Below are 21,234 nucleotides of genomic sequence, written 5' to 3'. Positions count from 1 at the left end.
GAAAACCTTGAAAGACGCTTTTGTTGAGACTGCAGGGTTTGGAGAAAGACGTGTGGATTGCGCTTTGCTAAGGAGCGTGGGTCTTGGGTAAACGCAGCAACTCTCCTCCATCTCAGCATTCTGCCTTCGGAAATGTTATTATCTTCCCACTCTCCCTCCCTTGCTTTCCAAGAGGGCGATTTAAGCATTCCTTTTCTTTTTCTTTTCTCCTCTTTCTTGGTGTGACTCTGCAGACCGATTTCTGCAGAAGGTAATTTTAAAACAGCAGCAGCAACAACAACCACCAGGCTAGTGTATTAATTGAGAAGTGGACTCTTCTTTTCCACGTGTCTCGGAAATTTTAAAGCTCCAGGGAAACACCTTTTCTTTATTGTAAAATGCCCTGCGTTTATTGAAAAGTGTGCATAATATGAAGTGCAAACTTTAGAAACAGCAAAAGGGCAAAAGCAGCAGCCATGCAGCAGAACAATGAAAACCGTAACATGCATGGAATAAAAATATTAAAAGTCCTTGCCACCAAAATGACAACAGGCAAGCACCGCTGGAGAGTCACAGACTTGGACTAGTACCTTGAAGGACAACTAGTCCAAACTCCACTTTCTCAAAAGTCACCCCACTCAGCCTCAGCTTAGAGGCCTCCAGCCAGCGAGAGCCTGCCCAGCCACCCCCTCTGGCTGGGGGGCAGCATGGGTGTCGGGGCTCCAATTCTCTTCTCCCTTCCAAAACCACAAGGCACAGCTGCTTATCAAGAGGCAGGGGTGCCAACTTGAATAAAACATTGTGGGAGGGGGCAGGTAAGCCCCCCCTGCATAGTCGACCACATGGTGTGGAGCACGCACACCATTTGAATGACAATGCTCTTCAACTTTTTTGTGGGGTGGGCCCCATCAAATATTTTATGGGAGGGGGGCAAAGATCCCTCAGCCCCTAGGAGTTGGCTTCTATGCCAAGAGGGGAAGGCTGACGGGGTGCCAAACAGGAATATTTTCAGCAGGTCCTGAAAAGCGTACACTGAAGGGCGCCAGCTTGATCTCAAAAGGCAGGGAGTTCCAAATTTAGGTGCTGCCACACTAAATGATTGAGTTCTTATTTATTTATTTATTTATTTACTTACTTACTTACTTACTTACTTACTTACTTACTTATTTTTAAATTCTATACCACCCTATACCCAAAGGTCTCAAGAATGCAGAATGAGTACAGTGGTATCTCTGGTTAAGAACTTAATTCGTTCTGGAGGTCCGTTCTTAACCTGAAGCTGTTCTTAACCTGAGGTACCATTTTAGCTAATAGAGCCTCCCGTTGCTGCCACGCGATTTCTGTTCTCATCCTGAGGTAAAGTTCTTAACCTGAGGTACAATTTCCAGGTTAGCGGAGTCTGTAACCTGAAGTGTCTGTAACCCAAGGTACCACTGTATTGTGTGGCACCTGTAGTGGTACCAGTTTCACAGATCAAAGTAGTCGAGTGGAAACATGTAGGGGAATGTACAGAATGGAGTCTGATTGGCTGGTTTCGTTCCCTTATGCACGAAGGCACACAGTGTCTCACAGTGGAACCCTGTTTGTCGGTATTCAGATGCATGTACCACTGTATTTGATGGGGCTTACTCCCAAGTCCATGTTCATAGCCACTTTCTGTGTGGCATCAGATTGGCTGCGTAGACCTGCACAATCTTATTTGCAGAAGTTGTTGCCAAAAACGGGAGGGGGGAAATAAACATTTCAAAGAAGGATTGCAATTTATTGAGGATACTTTTAGCTTGAGCTCCATCCTAAGATTTCAGGGTGGGGGGTGCAACAGTTTTAAAGCCGACAACTGCAATTAAAAGAGCAGATTGAAAAAGCTGCAAATAGTTAAAATTGCAATAAACAAAAATTAAAATAAAAAGCCATTCGAGCCACCACATCTGCAGGAGTATCTCACAAAACTTCTTGCAAATAGTTAGGTCTTTACTGTTACTTTCTGGCAACGGTTGGCTGTGCAACCCCATTTGGACTACAGTTTTGATATTGTTGAGCTGGGAAAGGTTCAGAAAAGGGCAACCAAAATGATCAAGGGGATGGAGCGATTCCTATGAGGAAAGGTGGCAACACCTGCAGCTTATTCGATTAGGGGGAAGAAAGGTGAATAACATGACAGTGGGGTGAAAAAGTGTTCCCCACCATCTCTCATAGTGAGGGTGTGTGTGAATCTGCCATTTTGGGGTTTTCCTCTGTTTTCTAATCAGAATTTCAACTCTTCACATTTCAGCATCAGTTTGTGAATATTTTTTTAAAAAAGTCATATTGAAAATTCATGAGCATTTTTGTGTGAATTTCTTCTAAGAGACACAAGTTTGTGTGCAGTTTTGCCCTGTGCACACACAGTTTTGTAAAGAAATTTCCCTCAATATAACGCGTGTTATGTTATAATGTGTGTTGTTTACACCAACATATGCATTTATATGCACACCTTGCCCCAGTAAGTGTGTTTTTGTACTGGAGAACCGCACTATAAAATTCAGAGAAGTGCAAATTTCAAAGGGCGGTTGTTTTCTGGTTCTCTTTATCATTTAGGAAAGCATGAATTACGTACGTTCGCCTTTAAATGTGAACCAAATTAACTTTCTCTCTCATCTCTCCTCATATTATCGTAATCCAGCAGGGTCATCCAATGAAGCTGAATATTGGGAGATTTGGGGTAGACAAAACGAAGAACTTTTTTCGCACAGCACATAGTTAAACTATGGAATTTGCTTCCTTTGGATGTAGAGGAAGACACCAATTTGGAATAGTTTAGATGGGGTTCAGATGAATTCATAGAGGATAAGGCTATCAATGACTATTAGCTGCAGTGGTGGTGCTTACTACCCCCAGAATAAGAGGGTGACATGTTTGTTTGTATTTTATAATGATGTTTTTTAATGTAGGAATCCCAACTTGGGAGAAAGGTGGGATATAAATACATTAAATGAACAAGCAAGCAAACAAACATACAAATTAATAAAATGAAACTAGTTGGAAAAAACAGTTTAAAAAATCAAAACACATTTAGAACAAGCAATTAAAATACAGTTTGCCCCTTGGTGTCCAAAGGCCTTCAAGAATGAAAAGGCATTGGTCAGCCAACAGAAGGATAACAAAGAAGGAACCCCACAATATGGGAGCAGCCACAGCACCCCCCCCCCCGTAATACTACCAACTGTTGCCCTTAGGAAGCTGGACTAGATGGGCCTTGGGTCTTAGGATTTTGGAGCAGCTTTTAAGCAATTTGGTTTGCCCACTGACAAAGGCTGGTCCAAGAAAAGATGATAGTTGACCATTTCCACTTGGTGGTGGTTGTCTTTGCCAATTTCCTGCTGAACATCTCTTTGTCATGGCGGGACTCGCATTCGAATCATAAATAGCTAGGTGCAAAATGGACATTGGAAGAACCAGCTGCAATTTCAAGCACTTCAGGTAAACCTGCAGCGAAGGGCTATTGTTAAACTCAAAAGCTTGTCTCACAGGGAGGCAGTGATGGTCATCATCCTGATATATGGCTCTTGCAGATTTCATCTCAGTGCCCCTAAAGGAACTGGAGAAATGATGTAAAGAGCAGAAGTGGGGGGGGGGGAGAGAGAGAGAGAGAGAGAGAGAGAGAGCGCCCATGGGAACCTGCAAGAATGAGGGCACTCATTTGTCAATTTGTTAATACCTAAAGGAGTGTCTCCACCCCCTTCGTTCAGCCCGGACACTGAGGTCCAGCGTTGAGTGCCTTCTGGCTGTTCCCTCACTGCAAGAAGTGAGGTTACAGGGAACCAGGCAGAGGGCCTTATCTGTAGTGGCACCTGCCCTGTGGAATGCCCTCCCTGCAGATGTCAAGGCAATAAACAACGATTTTACTTCTAAAAGACGACTGAAGGCGCACTGTTTAGAGAAGTTTTTAATGTCTGACACTGTGTTGTTTTTGATATTCGGTTGGAAGCCACCCAGTGGCTGGGGAAACCCAGCCAGATGGGTGGGGTGTAAATAATAAATTATTATTATTATTATTATTATTATTATTATTATTATTATTATTAAGGCCTTGGGAAAGACAGACAAATTCATGGAGGTGTGTGCTATCAACAGCTACTCCCCATGATGGTTATGCTCTGCCTCCATGGCTGGAAGTAGCAATGCTAGCTGCTAGAAGCCACAGACGGGGAGAGGGTTCAGGGCCTGCTTGTGGGTTTCCCATTGGAGCATCTGGTTGGCCCCTGTGAGAACAGGATTCTGGACTAGATGGGCCATTGCCCTGATCCAGCAAGCTCTTCTTATGTTCTTATTATCCTGGAGTGGGAACAATATATACTTGCCTTTCCTTATGGGCAGAAACGTTTGTGGCTACGTTTGCCACCCTATCCTCTGTCCAAGGGGATTCTTTATTTGACGTAAAGAACTGTGGCTGGGTTATTAGTTATTTTTGTCCTCCTGGTGAGGAGGATGAGAGACTGTGCCCCCCTACCCCCGCAATTGGAAGAGGCTTGAAATCCCCTCCAGGTGGCAATGCAAAGCAGCCGCCAGTTCCCCAGCAAGAGCACATCACCGATTCAGTTGCACGGTCTTTAAATCCACCCAGTGCACCATTAATCCAGGCAGTGCTGCTCAGGCCGTTTCTGGAATCCTTAATCCAGCAGGTGACTGGCGGGGATAACGGATTAGCGATGGCGTTCCATCCAAGGCTTCATCCTGCCGGGCTCTTGAGCCCTCCATGGGTCCTGGGCAGCTGCCTGTCTCTACCAAATGTGGATGCCAGCCATGAGATGAAGAGCGGTGGCTAAAGCCAAGATGAAATCGCACAAGATGTGCAGGGTATAAACAGGGTGCTTTATATGAACATGAGAGGAGGCCGCTGGATCAAGCCAAGGGCCCATCTAATCCAGCCTTCTGTTCTCACAGTGGCCAACCAGGGGCCCCCAAGGGAAAACCAGTGGTGGGAGCACACTGGGTGTGGAATGAGCTGTCAGGTGAACACACCCTAAACTGTCTAATCTGTTTAAAAAGATTTTGATCAAATGAAAAGGTGGCCGCAGAGAACTGGGCAGCAGATTTTAGAGTTGTTTTTTAATGCAGCTACAGTGGTACCTCGGGTTACATATGCTTCAGGTTACATCCACTTCAGGTTACAGACTCCGCTAACCCAGAAATAGTACCTCAGGTAAAGAACTTTGCTTCAGGATGAGAACAGAAATCGTGCTCCAGTAGCACGGCAGCAGCAGGAGGCCCCATTAGCTAAAATGGTGCTTCAGGTTAAGAACAGTTTTGGGTTAAGAACAGACCTCCGGAACGAATTAAGTACTTAACCCAAGGTACCACTGTATTTGTATTCTCGAATGCCATCTCAAGAATCATTCCTTTTGTGTTTGAGGGGATGGACAATGCCTCTCATCTACAGCAACTACCAGTTCATATCAGGCTGGATCCTGGTGCTGATGTTGAGTTGTAGTCCAAAACACCTGGAAGAGGAAGCAGGTTGGCTAAAGCAAGGACATCTCAAGAGGTGGCTAGGATCCTGGTCCACCTTATCCCTGATGCCTTGGGAATTAGCCTAGAGGTTGTCATGCCAGACCCTTCATCATTCCAAAGAAAAATCATATTGCTTCCGAAAAGATTGTCAGGCTCAGTTCCCGAAGAGGAGGGGAAAAAATGTAGAAGGATGGTAACAAAACAGTGTTGCTCTATGTAGAATTATAGAATTGTAGAGTTGGAAAGGGACCCCATGGATCAACAAGTTGAAACCCCCCCCCACAGTTAAAGAATCACAGCTAAGGAAGCCCTGACAGATGTCCATCCAACCTCTGCTGAAAAACCTCCAGTGAAGGAGACTCCCCCACTTTCTGAGGTCATCCATTCTACTGTCAAACAGCTATTGCCCTCAGAAAGTTCTTCCTAATATATAGTCAGAGCCTCTTTTTTATCACTGGAATCCATCGGTTTCAGGTTCTGAAAACAAGTTTTCTCCATCTTCCATGTGATGGCCGTTTGGCTGCTTTTTTGAGGATCATTGGCATCTTGGGTTTTAAATCAATGGTGGGCAAACAACTGCAGAACCTATGAAAGCAGCAAGGGAGGCACAGAAAGAATTGGGGGCGTCGAGGATGGAAGGAATCTGGTCTGAACACTGGAGAGTTCCAAACAGATCCTGATTTCCATCTGCAGAGATGTTGGAGGCCCTGAGACTCTAGCCTAGTTTAGACAGGACCAATTAGGCCTCCCATCACGATTGTTTGGTTTGTGTGCAGATTTTAACGGTTAAACTGACGCGGTCAATGTTTGACCGCCAAGCCGTCCTGTCTTCTTTTGGTTGTGGCTACCATTTGAATTCGAGGCTTAATTTTGCTTTGTCTCTCTCTCTCTCTTTCTCTCTGCAGACGCATTTTAATTACAGAACTAGCCAATCCCAGGCCATCATTTTGTTTTCCTTGCCACTGCCCGGGTCCGTTATCATGTTCCACCTATGCGCTTGCGCATGAGTCTCCCTTGGCAAAGCAGACTGCGGTGGGGAGGGGGGGTAGAGAAAGAGGCGCTACCGCCTGCCTGGTGCGCCTTCCTAATGACCAGTCTGTTCCAGATTGGGAGTGGCAGGAGGAAGGGAGGGTACCTTGTGAGAGGCAAGCGGTGGTGGGAATGGTTTGCTCAGGATTTGGGGGGGATTAGATAATTCATCACAAGAGCGGCAGCAGCAGAACTCACGCCAAAGGCAGACACAAGCTCCTTTCACCACGATCATGGTGGAGAGCAAAGGCATTAACCCCCCTCTCATTAGGCATTCCAAGCCCATCTCTTCTCCTTTTCTTTTAATAGTTAAACCTGATTTGCATGCATTTGCATAATGAACATCATTTGCATTCCCGGTTTGTTGGCTACCTCTGTGGGAAAAGTCAAAGCGGGCGATCTGGGGAGAGGGATTTCAGCAAAGACAAAAGGGAAGATTTCAGTTACCCCCCTTCACTTGCTCCCCCCCAAACAGTGAAGAATTTAACACACAACCAGTTCCCCCCTGCCTCTTTGTGGAAGACAGAGAGGCCTGTCAGGATCAGTGTGTATCCTAGCATTTGTTACTGTCTCCCCCAACCACTTCCTGCAATCCTTCATCTCCTCCTGAGCTCTTTCCCCCTTCCTTTTGGTTCCTTCTGAGGGTGTGAGGTGAGAGAAAACAAACTGTGTGTGAGAGAAAGAAAGAGAGAAAGAGAGCGAATGAACCACCATTTTAGGTAGCTGGCATCTATAAAATGGCGGATCCCTCACACAGGTCTTGAGCAACATGACTGGTGATGTGTCTCAGATTTTGGTGGATTTGCACAGTTCAGAACTTACCTCATGAATTGTCCAGTGTGGGCCCACATACAAGCAACACTACATGCACCAACTCAATCTGCTTTTTAAAAGAAGATTATTTTGGTGTGGGTTGTTGTGGCTGGACGGTTTCACAAAACGACACAGGCACATCCGATTGTGTGATTGCCAGGCAAAGTGACACAAGCTACTAGCCTGAGCATTCTTGTCTATTTGCTATATATATATTCTTTTTTGAGATATGTATTCTTTTTTGATGTTAGTCTGTACGTTGCACCTCTTCCAAAAGCAGAGTAGTTCTAGGGGAAGTAGTGCTCAGTTGTTGCTCACCAGAGGAGCATTTGAAGCTGCCTCATGCCAGGTCAGACCTTTGGTCCATATCCCTCAGTACAACTTGACACTGACTGGCAGTGGCTCTCTTTGGACCTGCCTGGAGGTGCTAGGGATTGAATCTGGGACCTTCTGTGGGCAAAGTAGATGTTCTATCAATGAGCCCTGGTTTTCCCCCAGGTGTTTCTGAAAACAGTATTTTGTTATGGGGAATAATGGAGTCTCCCTACAGACAAAGAACAATATTTAGTTTCTGAGTAGAAGAGGGCATGTGCTCTCTCCTTCACCCCTAACTCACACAGGGGGAATGGTTGAAAAGCAGTGCCTATGAAATCTCTAGTGATGGGTGTGGTAACAACATTTCTTCTCCCTTGAAAAAGTTTTGGGTCTTATGCAACTAAGTCCCACTCAGAACAGACTGACTAAAATGGATGGACTTAAGGTAGTTATGGTCCTTGATTTCAGTGTGTCTGTTCTGAGTTATTTAAATGCATTATTCTTATTATTATTAGCACAGCTTGTCATCATTGTCATAGTGTTCCAAGAATGAGATGTTGTGCCTCCTAAAATTCATTTCCCTACATAATTCTTTAGGGAATTATGTCTTCATTCTTCTCAGCATGTTGTTCCTAGTTTTGATGACACAGTAGCACCATGTATCCTGTGGTTGATGTGAAAGACTTTTGTGTGATGAGGTTGACTATCTCCAGAGCTCTTCTATTCTTTTTCTCTCTCCCCCCCACCCCCGACCTATATAATCTGACAATGACAAACCAATGGACCACCATAAAGCCAAACAACAGCAAAATTCTGAAAAGTTTAGGACTTCAGGGAAGCTATCACTCCTTGATTTCTTCAAGTGAAGAAACAAGCCAGTCTAGGATGTCCATAAGTTTGCCACTCTGTGGTATAACCTTCAAGTAAAAAATGCCTAAAGCTTCCAAATTCAGCGATTCACCTGAGAACTGTCCTGTTGAATCAGGTCAGTGATGCATCTCTGCAGCCATTCTGGTTCTGGAAGTGGCCAGCCAGATCCATCTGGGAAGCCCACAAACAAGTCATGAACATGACTTCCTCTTCTTTCTTCCCAGCAGCTGTAAACTGGTGGTTCCATTCAACTCTTGTGACTAGTACAGTATGGGCAAGAACCAGCCACTTACAAAGCTACCCTAGAAGAGTTGCCTGACCCTTAACTTCAGTCATTACCTAAATGTCTGTGGTTAACTAAAACTTCTGTCATTAATTGATTTTTCCACACACTAATGCGAGTCTGACTGATGGACCACAGGAGCACTCAGGGTCTCTCTGAGGGAGACAGAATTCACAGCTTGACTCATGAAACAGCAAGCTGCAGAGCGAAAGAGACCATGGAAGAAGCATTGTTGCATCACGTTTTATAGCATTAGACACATTAGTGAAGGTCAGATCTCTCAATTATTTGCATGCTATTTTATTGAATGCGTTTCATATCCCTCCATTTTCTCCAAGATCAAGGTGACGTACATGGTGCTCCCCCTCCTAAATTAACCCCCACAACAACCCTGTGAGGTAGGTTAGGCTAAGAGGGGGTGACTGGCCCGAGGTCACTCAGTGAGTTCCATGGCTGAATGGGGATTTGAACCCTAGTCTCTCAGGCCTGGTCTGAGACACTAACCACTATACCACACTGGCACTCAGTGTGTTTGCTGTTAGAAGGCCTTCCTCCATTACTAGAGGTGAACAGGAAATGTTGCAGATGAGACCTTAATCTAAACATTATCCAGGCTGGAAGCCATTTACTGCTTCAGCTGGGCTGGTGTGATGCCCTTTTCCTCAGAAGACTGTGTTGGCCATGGTGGCATCTTCTGGAGCAGGGCTAGGCAACCCTTTTTCTGTTGAGGGGTTCATTCTCTCCAGGATTATCTAGTTGAGGGCTATGAGCCAGGAGCAGAAGAATTCTGAATTAACTAATCTGGAATAAAGACCACCTGCTTCACTTTTCATTATAGCTTACTCAGACTTGAATTCCCAGTCCTATGCAAATCTATTCAAAATAAGCCCCCACCAGCCAGGATGGAGGCACACACAAACCTGGCCAATACAGCTACAAATCTAGAAAGCAAGTGAATGTAACTCCTTTCTAACTTGAGTGTGGTGTGTGTGTGCTGAATTTTACAGTGCATTTTTTTTTCAGCTAGGTAATGGTTACAAAAATGCAGTTACCAGGGTAAAGTATGCATATAAAAGCATATGTTATTGAAAATAATATAAAATTACTATGAGGAAATTGCTTTGCAAGAATGTTTATATTACAAGAAATTTGCGCTAAAATGCTGATGAATTTTTTCAGGGACCCTTTTCTTTCTCATATATATATATATATATATATATATATATATAATCAGATGTGGAACTGAGGAGAACTGAATTTAAGAATGACAAAATGGGGAACTGAAAGAAACCAACAGTGACAGATTTGCCCATCCCTAACACACACACACACACACACACAGAGAGAGAGAGAGAGAGAGAGAGAGAGAGAGAGAGAGAGAAGGCTATCTTTTTTTAAAAAAAAAAAATCAATTTCTTTTTATCAAATAAAATAACTCTGCCCTTCCAAATGTTCTGAAACTACAGGGTGGGGGAGGCTTAGCTCAGTGGCAGAGCATCTGCCTTGAATGCAGAAGTCCCCAAATTCAATCCCTGGCCTCTTCAGGTGGGGCTGTGAGAGGTTCCTGCCTGAAACCATGGAGAGCTGCTGCCAGTCAGTGCAGGGCATGAGCAGGAAAGAAGGACCTCTGGTGGGACCTTCTGGAGCGGCTTCAGGAGACATCTGGGTCCATTTGTGTCCATAGCATCTTCACACAAGAGAGATATTTATTTTAGTCAGAGCATTTGCAGCTCACTCTTCAGCCAAAAAGGCTCCTACAGCTGTTTACATACAAACAAAACAAGACCATCCCTACAATTAAAAGAACAACAACCCTACATGACACACAAGGGGAAAGGGACAAGGAGGGAAGAGGAAGATCAAAATCACAACTTGGGCATCCATTTCTAAACGGCTGTTCCAGAAATGACCAGCTGAAGATGCCTGATGGAACTGGGCTTTCAGAAAGCTGATGGAAGGACCCCTCTGCTTCCCATCTCTCCCACAGAGGCAACCCTCATGGGGTTGGCCTACCATAGCAGAGTCGATGAAGTGAGTCCTGCTTTCTGTATTCTTCTTCACTCCCTCAGCAAGCCCCCTGTGTGTGCTCACACTCAAACCCCCTTCCCAATAAGAGGTATTTCCCCCCCTCTGTGGTGCTGGTAGGCTTGTCAAAGGCTGACCTGAGCAAAAGGTTAGTTAGCTGAGTGGAGGCCAAAGGGTTGCTGGGTGAAGGGAATTGCAGGGCTGGGGTGGGGGGAGGAATTGTGAAAGGACCGGGCTGCGGTGTAGACGGCACATTGATTAACGAAGCCCCACCATAGCAGTTCCATTGCCAACGACCTGCTTAATTCACAAAACTCTTAATTGTTCCAGAGTTGGTTCAGTATTCCTTCTCCCCCAACTCCTCATACAAAGATGCCATTGTGTGTCGTGGTGATGACAGCGTTGTTTTTTGGGCCAGAGAGAGAGAGAGTGAAGAAAGAAAACTCTTGCGGGGGGGGGGGGACGTCTCCCAACAGGGTGAAGAGGTTTAAATCAGCTTAGCCCAAATGCCAATTAATAAGGAAGAGGATTAGCCTCTGAGATCTATGGAATAGAGCATCATTGTATTCCTGGGAGGCTGTGGAATTTTATTTCCCTTTCCTACAACTTGGCTGCGCTCGTGTTTTCCTCCCCAACAACAGCCAACTGCTTTTCTTGACCTCATGTAGCTTATGGAGTTGGAGCCACAATGTGCCTCTGTGGGTTCTGCCATGGTCCAGTCTAACCATTTATATGGTTCTGCAGTCGTTTTACCTGGGGATGATGGGAGCTGTAGTCCAGCACACCTGGAAGTCGCCAGCAAGTTGAATGCAGATTCATCTTCTTCACACGGGACTTAGTTGAACTATGGAACTCTCAGCCACTTGAGGGAGTGATGGCCAGCAAACTGGATAGCTTTAAAAGAAGGCTATGCTCTGACTTTGCAGTTAGAGGAAGCAGTGCTTCCGAATCCCATTTGCTGGAAACTGCAGGAGGGCAAAGGGCAGCCACAGGCATCTGGGCAGCCACTGTGAGAACAGGATGCTGGACTAGATGGGCCATTGGCCTGATCCAGCAAGCTCTTCTTATGTCCTTAACCCTATTTTTAAAAGAACTTTATGCTAGAGACCTGTGAATATATGCATGCATTTTGTCCTCAAAGAAGGATCCAAATTTTGCATGGCGGAGAGCCAAACTGTGTGCAGAATGCCGTTATGAGAGTGAAGTATATTTTCTGTTGTTTTGCATAGATTTATTTGGCTTCTGGGACACCGTAGAGAGGCTTTGCAAGCTGGACAGTTCCAAGCGTGTCTCTTAATATTTGTTGCTACAGCACAATGACCCTAAGGCTCATATTCCATCCCTCTCTTTACACTGGATGACTGATGAAGCTCCTAAACTCCACTGGCTAGTCTAGCATTGCCTCCCCTCGCTAATAGCAGGCCTGGCTGAACTCTTAAAAAGAGCCACCATTCAACTTGATCCACTGGGGACTGAACCTTGGAAAGCCTTCAGCATGTGCTCTGTGGACTGATCCATGAAGATGACACGTTCTGAATCAGGCAGTTGGCAGCTTTGAGGCAGAGAGAGGGAGGGAGAGAGAGAGAAAACTCTTACCCAGTCACTTTAACTGGAGACAGGGCCGGACCACTCGTGAGGCAGTGGCCTCAGAACAGCAGGCTCCACACAGTTAGGTGAGCAGCAACCTCTTGCGCTTGTTGGCCTAGTCTTCCTTTATGGAGGTGCCCCACCCTAGCATTTTTCGCTTTGCCTCTAGTAGGAAAATTTCCTGGGCTGACCCTGACAGGAGACTTCAGAGATACAGCCTGGGACTTCCCACTGAACTATGGGTTCTGACATACGATGATGCCTTTGACCTGGTCTACACATACTGAGGGACGCAGGTGGCGCTGTGGGTTAAACCACAGAGCCTAGGACTTGCTGATCAGAAGGTCGGCGGTTTGAATCCCCGCGATGGGGTGAGCTCCCGTTGCTCGTTCCCTGCTCCTGCCAACCTAGCAGTTCAAAAGCACATCAAAGTGCAAGTAGATAAATAGGTACCACTCCAGCAGGAAGGTAAATGGCGTTTCCGCGCGCTGCTCTGGTTCGCTAGAAGCGGCTTAGTCATGCTCGCCACATGACCCGGAAGTTGTACTCTGGCTCCCTCGGCCAATAAAGCGAGATGAGCGTCGCAACCCCAGAGTCGGTCACAACTGGACCTAATGGTCAGGGGTCCCTTTACCTTTACACATACTGAACTATGAGTGAGCATAGTTTTCAGTGTTCCCGTAAGAGGGAAACCTGCTCAGCAGGAAGCAGGCTAGGTTCTCTCTTCCTGGTGTGCTAGTACTCTACTTGCAGGGATTTTGTACGGGGGAAATGGCACCTCAGCTTGCACTGGTGCCAGCCTAGTCTACCACTTCAAATATTTACTGCCTTTCCCCACCCCTGCATATGTTCACAGGGCCTTGTACTGAGTCAGGCACTGCGAGCTGAAGAGATGCTAGGAATTGTAAGAGAAGCATACACTGGGTCACTAAGTTATGGCCCCCTTCCCTTCAGAACAAGTCCCGTTGCATGTGGCATAAAAGTAACACAAAAGATTTTGGCTCCATTCTGTTAGAGCAGATCCAGCTTCGTGGTGTTATGGGAAGGTTGTGTGTGCACTGAAACAGCACATCTAAGGGCTCATCCACACTTCATGCCTAGAAAGCATGGGTCCAAGCAGTTTTCCTCTTGCCCCCTTCCTTTCCAAGGGAAAACCTGCTCTTTAGCAATAGATCGGAACAACTGACAATGGAGGGGAAAGACGAATTGCCGTTTGCTCCGACTGTGTGTTAAAGAGCGGTTTTCCCTGGGGGGGAAGCAGCAGGAGAAGAGGAAGTGTGGATAAGCCCCAAGATTTGGAACGTTGCATCCCCATTACATATTTGGGATGATTTCAAAGTGGTGTAAGTGTCATGGCTTCCGCTGCCCACCAAACCGATGTGACATCATTCTGTAAGTCTTTGTGGGGCTGGGAAATAAGAACATAGGAAGACCTGGCTACTAGCCCAAAGGCTCATCTAGTCCAGCATCCAGCTTCCCACACTGGCCAACCAGATGTCCATGGCAAGCCCACAGGCAGGACCTGGTTGCAATAGCAGCGCCCTATCCACTTGTGATTCTCAACAACTTGTCTAAGGAGGTAGCCATGGAGGTAGTGCACAGCCATCATGGCTAGTAGCCATGGATAGCCTTATAGATAAACTCAGAATTGTAGAGTTGCAACCACCTGCAATGCAGGAATCACAGCTAAAGAACTCCTGGCAGAATCACCCTCCACCCATTTGTCTAATCCCCTTGTAAAGCTGTCTTGAGTTGCTTTACAACTACATCCTGTGTCACTGAATCCCACAGATTAACTGTAGAAGCTCTTCCTGTTTTTTTGGTCCTGAACCTTCCCACGTCCAGCTTTATTTGGATGTCCCCGTTGGCTTTTAGCATTACAAGAGAAGGGGAGAGAAAGAGAAGAGGAAAGAGCATTGAGGCTCTCCTCTAAAAAGCGCCCATGCCACTAGTGCATGAATGGCCAGAACATCTTTGCCCAAGATGTTGGAGGAGATGGCTCGGCTGTTGTAGCCGCCGTGTAATTTATGACAGGGGTTTGTGCCATTGTCTGGGTCTCTCCTGTATTTTCATGAGGGCTCTGCCTCTCTTCCCAGACCCCTGCTGCGCCCTGGCTACTGTACGGTTGCTAAGGGACATGTCATGTTGTCTATCACTATGCGGGGAGGTGGGGACGGCCTTCAGTGGGCCCATCTGGAGCCTGAGGCCTACATCCCCACAGGCGGGACTGATCGTGGCCCCAAGAAGTACAGAGGGCCTGGGAATGGGACATTTAGATTCCCCTCAAGTTCATGGCCACCGGAGGCCTTTGGTTCTCAAGGGTGGGTGAGGAGGGGTGAAGAGTGGATTGTTGGCTGTTCTGCTCAGGGTTTTCTGGGTTTTTCCGCCCTCCCCCCCCCTCAATTCCGTCTGTATCCTCGCCTGCATACTGATCCCCCTGGCCTATTCTCCTCCCGACATGTGCCCACATAAATAAATTACCCCCACTGCTTGCATTTTGCGGAACAATTGGCCCCCTAAACTCTATTCATCTCCAGACAGCAACTATTATTCCCCCGATTAAAGCCAACAGAATGGTTTGCAAGGGATACTGTTAACTCTGTCAAACTGTAAATAAGATGCTAATATAAAAATAAATAAGGGAGAGAGAGAGAGAGGGAGTTGGTTAGCACGGAGGGCTTGCGAGGAGGGGAGAAAACGGAGAAGGGACAAAGAAAGGGAGACTTCTGCGCCTGCCGCCTTGGGAAAGCAAATGAATCTGTAATGACCACTGTGTACAAACTGCAGGAGATAATATAATGGCAGCCCTTGCGAGCACTTGGGGCTGTTTTCACCAAGGCCAGTTTATTATGAAAGCCTCATTGAGACCTTGGTTGTATAAATGGCAATGTTGCCAGTGGGGACCTTCTCCCTATCCACTCCTCAGCCTGATTCACCACCTCTCCAGATAACGCCTGGCAAAGGCTGGGGTTTTAAAGGGTTGGGGAATTGTTTCCTTTTTTCATTTTGACTCCATGCACCCGATTCCTAGCATTTAATACCACACGATACACTGGAATGAAGAATTATAGGCATTTGATTGATCAGTTGAACATCATGGCTTTTCTTCCGCAACCAGAAGGGCAAGATTTCAGCTGGGGCTCCTCCTTCCACCCTTTGGGCCTCCCTCTTCTGCTCAGGGGTGGGAGGAGAAACCCAGTTCAGTTTACATTCAAAGGCAGTCCTACAAAAATTGTGCTTTCTGAACGAATGCATAAAAACCAGAAATGCAGCCACCCTCCACACAAATTCGCACTTCTATGAATTTTGCAACAAACCCCTCCATCCCAAGTAATTTGTTGTTTTGTTTATTGACTAAACTTATTTGTTTATTGTCACCCAAGGATCTCCAAGTGATTTACAGTGCATAAGATGTAAAACAATAAAAAGGGAAGTCTCATATTGCATGCAACGTATTCGGAAAACAGAAACAAAATACCAGCCCCTTCCCAAAAAAGTAATAGAAAATATTAGCAACAATAAACACAGCAATGCTCCCACCCACTTACCAGCAGAGAAACATAACATCTAAGGATTAACACCCTGCTCCCTAGTCCCCAGACCATTCACATTAACCCATCTCCCCCTTCTCATCTCCCCAAACAACCCAGAAGTCCAGTGTCAAGGCCAGCTGCTGTAAATCAGTGGTGGGTGGGTCTTTCAGGGATTGTGTGGCATCTCTCCTTTCAGTGGAATTGGAGGTTTTTAAACAGAGGTTGGGTGGCCTTTTATCAGGGATTTGTTAGTTGTGGTTCCTGCATCTGCAGGGGCTTGGACTAGATCAGCCTTTCTCAACCTGTGGGTCCCTAGATGTTGTTGAACAACTCCCATCACCCCTAGCTAGCAAGGCCAGAGCTCAGGGATGGTGGGAGTTGTAGTCCAAAAACATCTGGGGACCCACAGGTTGAGAACCGCTGGACTAGAGGACCCTTGAAGTCCCTTCCAACTCCAGTTCAGGGAGTAGCAGCAGCAAAAGCCAACCAGGACGATGGTCAAGGGTTTACCTGCTCTTCAATTGCTCCTGTTGTAACATACAAAAATGTGTTATATTTGGGGGAATTGCTTTGCACTTGTGTGTGTATATTAGGAGGAATCTCCACTGCTGATGAATTTTGGTGGTGACTTTTTAAGAAAGCAAACACTTGCAGACCAATATGGAAATGTTGGCGAAAGGGATTGCAAAAATGAGAAACTGGAATGGATGGATTTGCCACCCCTACTTCTGTTCTTAAGTCCACATTAATCTAAAGCACCTTGACAGGCACACACGAAAAATGGTCAGAACTATGTTCATCAAGCATTTAGTTAATTAATACACATACACCCCCACCCTTTCCCCAAAGAGCTCAAGGTGGCCTATACAGTTCTTCCCCTTCTCCATTTTATCCTCACAACAATCCTGTGAGGTAGGTTAGGTCGAGAGGGCTAGCAGCCACTGACACGCTTCTCCTTCATGAATTTGTCTAGTCCTCTTTTAAAGCCAGCCAAGTTGATGGCCACCACTGCTTCCTGTGGGAGCAAGTTCCATAGTTTAAATTATACACTGTGTGAAGAAGGATTTCCATTCATATGTCCTGTTCTGATGAAGGTAGGATTTTGCCCAGTGGTCGATGGCTCCCCATTCAGTAGTGAGGGACCAAGACTGCAATCTGGGAGAACTGACAAAACCTGTCCTGGAAACCAGAGGCAGGATTAGAAACTTTGAGGAACCCTGGTGTACTCTTCCTGTATCAGTAGCATCTCCTTAACTCCTGGGAAGGAAAGCGTTGCCACGTAGTGGGGGCAGAATATGACCTCAACCAACAGGAACGTGCCTCTGTGGACACTTCCTTTCCTGCTGTGCCTTTGCAAACCTGCAGAGGTGGAGAATCTATGGTCCTCCAGCTGCTCTTGAACTCCTTACCCCCTTCAACCCCAACCAGCTTTGTCTGTGGGCAGGAACAGAGGCAGTCTTAGCCCAACAGTATCTCGGTGGCCACCCCACTTTGCAGGCACTTCCCTCCCTGTAAAGACAGGCTCATTGCCAGCTGATACAGAAAGAAGACATCACAATTATATGCAGGTTGTCCATGAAAGGGAATTATTAAGCGTTGCTCGTTCCAATGACTGCAGCCAGAAAGAGTCTGAGAAATAAGCCCCTTCATTATAATTATTCGGATTTGCCCTCCATCAAAGGCTGGGTGGGGGGATTGAGCCTTTTAATCTGACCACATGCTTCTGCTTTGGGGATCTCGACTGGTTTGTACCACCTGCTTCCAACTCCGTGTGCCTTTTGGTAAAAACCTTGGCAATTTTATAAGGGAGGCATGGGGCGTGTGTGTGTTCTCCCCTGTTTGTTTGTTTTTTAAATAAGAAAATAATGTCATTTAATTTGAAAAAAGTAATAAATAAGGCTAGGATGTGGCTAGTTAGGTGCAAATGCATTTGCTCCTGAGAAGACACAGTTCTGTCACTGCTGACCATACCCTTTGCCACCTTAGCACCCTCCAGATGTTTTGGACTTCAGCTCCCATAAGACCCTGCATCTTAAAGCTGTGTAGTTCAAAATGGCTGTGCTGGCTTGGGCTGATGAGAGTTGTGGTCCAAAACCACCTGGAGGACACCAGGATGGCAAAGACATAGGTCAGTCTTTGCCATTCTGCTTTCCTTCAGATAGAAATATCAATAGTAGATGTTTACAACTGGGCTGGGATTTTAGTGTGGGATACAGATATGCAATTGTGGAAATTCTAGATGGGATCAAAGTACCATCTGGATCATTTGTGGCCTGCCAGATATACTTATGATTCAAGCCTGGATGCCTTCATACGAGGACTGAGAGGGTTTCACCCATTCATCTAACTTCGTTGTTCCAATATGTATGTTCTCGTCTGCATTCTACCCCCCTGGGATTCCATATTAACTTGTGAGAACTTCTAAAATTGATTCTTGCCATGGATTCTTAAATACCAGTTGTTGGAAAGCCACAGGAGGGGAGAGGGCTCTGGTGCTCAAATCCTGTTTGCAGGTTTCCCACAGGCATCTGGTTGGCCATTGTGAGAACAGGATGCTGGACTAGATGGGCCATTGGCGTGATAGCCAGCAGGCTCTCCCTAAGTTCTCACGGAAATGTTACCTTGGTACGGTAGTTTCTAAACTCACTCACACATCCCTCTCTGTCCTCCCATCCAGACTAGCAAGTTGCATTATCAGAGTTCACAGGCAAAAACTTTGAAGGAAGAGGAATGAACAGGGGAAAACTCTGAGAGTTTGAAGCAAGACTAGTGAACAAAGGGGAAATGGTGTGTGGGCTTGGACGTGTCACAAGTGTCAAACTGAGAGTCCTGGAAGTTCCCAACCCTGTTTGATAAATGGTCCACTGGCTGCATCCAGCATGATACACACACAAGCGGTGTAAGGGCTTAACCTCCCTCAGTGTTGTTACTTGAAACAAAAGTGGTATGGCCTAGAGATGGCTTTGAATTTGGTGGCAGGGGCGCCAAACCTAAATGAACAGTCCGTTATATAAATTTGTTTTTAAATCTCTTTCTCTTGCCTCCCCCCTTCCTCCTTGTCTCCCTCAGGTGGATGCAGTACAGAAGGACAAAAGTGATTCTGCAGCAGATTCTTGCAGTGCAACTGCTGAAAATGATTCCTGTGATGTCCTTGCATGTGCTTCATGATGGCCAAGCCTGTTTCTTTTTGTCCTTTTTAATTGGACCAGGACTATGACGACTTCAAAAATGCAGCGCTATTGAAGCGAAGAGACTTATGAGTGTCATTATTTTTGTAGACTTTGCCTTCGTTGTCGGCGGGGTGTGTGGTTTAAAAGGGGGGGAAATGTACCAAATTATTTTTATATGAATAATAAATGCAACTCAAATGACTGGAAATGTTTGTCGTGGCTTTACTGAAAGAACAAGGCAAAGCTGGCAAGTTGACGGGGTCATCTCACAGGAGGGTTCTTCAGGCAAATATGGAAGGCTCAGGTGTTTCCTGAGAAAATACAAGACCAAAACAATGTGTTTGTGTGAGGGTGTCCTGGTCTCAGCCAAGCACTCCATCCTCTCTCTCCAGATCAAGGCCTGAAAGACCAAGGAAGTGGGGTCAGTGGGGTCACATGGAGCGCAACTTACATGAAATCCCAATATGTGACATTGCACCACATCCATAACTAATCATGGGGCACCTCTGGTACTTTAAGCATCAGCCTTAGCTTCTAATTTTATCAGCTTTGCAGAGATAGCCTTAACTCCAGTCTGAAATCAGCAGCTTTTTCTTTTAATTACTGGATTTCCCTTGGTTTTTGAAAAGGAAATGTACTAAAATTCAACTTTATTTATTGACTCATTTGCATTTATAGTCCACCTATCCTCTAGGAGCTCAAGGCAGCACACATGGTTTTTCAACCTCAATCAGGCAGCAAGTTAGTGCTGTGAAAGGTACAGTACAAGTCTTTAGAAACAACTCTGCATATAAGCACAGTTTAAAATGATTCCAGCACAGATGTGGAATAGACTAAAGATGCTTAAAGGGATTGTTGAAAGAGGAAGAACTGTGGCTCAGTGGCAGAGCATCTGCTTCGGTCCCTAGTTCAATCCCCAAAGGCATCTCCTGGTAGGACTGGGAAATACTCCTGCGGTGAAGACAATACGGAGTAAGAGAGACCAATGGTCTGACTCGGTATGAGACAGCTTCCTGTCTTCCTAACATTGAAAAGGCATACAGAGCCGCTGCCTGTCTAACTGTCTAGTGGGAGGGAGTTCCAAAGGGGAGATGACCAATTCCTATATCACACGGTGCTCCTGCAAAGCACAGTGACCCCTGGGTTACATAAGGGGTGTGACTTTCTTACATAAGGGGTGCAACTCCCAACATTGCCTCCCTCTTGCCTCAGTTTCCTGCAACTCCACACCCCCACACCCTGTCAAAACACTGACAGAGAATTGACTTGCCACATAACGTCTTTGCCCTCTGTTTCTCTTAAAGTCCACTGAGCTAGTCTCAATGAAATTTAGCCTATTTACTGGATATCTGCAAAACCCCATTTATCCAACCATCCCCACCACTCTTAACTTCTGTCTTCTATTTCTGAGACCTCAGCAAAAAGGTCTAGATTTGTATATAAGGAAGACTCCTATGCCAGCATAAATTGCCATAAGGGTTTATCCAAACCATGGGTAGGCAAACTAAGGCCCAGGGGTCAGATCCGGCCCAATCGCTTTCTAAATCCAGCCTGCGAACAGTCCGGGAATCAGCATGTTTTCACATGAGTAGAATGTGTGCTTTTATTTAAAATGCATCTCTGGGTTATTTGTGGGGCATAGGAATTCGTTCATTCCTCCCCCCAATATAGTCCGCCCCCCCAAGGTCTGAGTGAAAAAGTTTGCTGACCCCTGGTCCAAACGACTGAAGAAGAAAGCGAGCAATTCAACAGGTGCATTTTGAAGAAGGAAGCTAGCAACTCAGCAGGTGCAATTTGCTGCCTCTCCAGCCATATACAGATGTTCTAATTTTACCTGCTCCCTGAGGGAACTCTACAACCAATAAATATAAATAAGTAACTATAAGCTGAATGCAATAATAGATGTACCAACCATCCACACATTCAACTCCTTCTAATTATTTTATTAAATCTGGTTGGGAGATTCAGGACAGACAAAAAGGAAATAGCTAAATCACTTGCAGTTAAATTATGGCCACCAATATAGGTGATTTTAAAAGGAGGTTGGACAAATTCATGGGGAATAAGGCTGTCAGTAGTTACCAGTCATGACGGCTGCATCCTGCCGCCAGTGACATAGCATGGGGGGGGAAGGGGAGGT

The 21,234-nt window shown here is 45.9% G+C and overlaps 1 long non-coding RNA gene across 3 annotated transcripts in view; it reads left to right on the top strand.

Annotated features, from left to right (window-relative positions):
• The window catches only part of LOC309330485, a 54,946-nt gene extending 35,650 nt beyond the window's left edge, over nucleotides 1-19,296 (top strand). For all 3 annotated transcript variants that reach the window (XR_014151420.1, XR_014151421.1, XR_014151422.1), the window contains exon 4: nucleotides 18,994-19,296. This is a non-coding gene — a long non-coding RNA (uncharacterized lncRNA). The remainder of the gene's footprint in view (nucleotides 1-18,993) is intronic.
• The last annotated feature ends 1,938 nt before the right edge of the window (nucleotides 19,297-21,234 follow it).

The sequence above is a fragment of the Podarcis erhardii genome, assembly GCF_964252035.2.
Source record: "Podarcis erhardii genome assembly, chromosome: 15".
Classification (NCBI taxonomy): domain Eukaryota; kingdom Metazoa; phylum Chordata; class Lepidosauria; order Squamata; family Lacertidae; genus Podarcis; species Podarcis erhardii.
The sequence above is the reverse complement of the archived record's forward strand: the minus strand, read 5'-3'. Positions and strand labels throughout refer to the sequence as shown.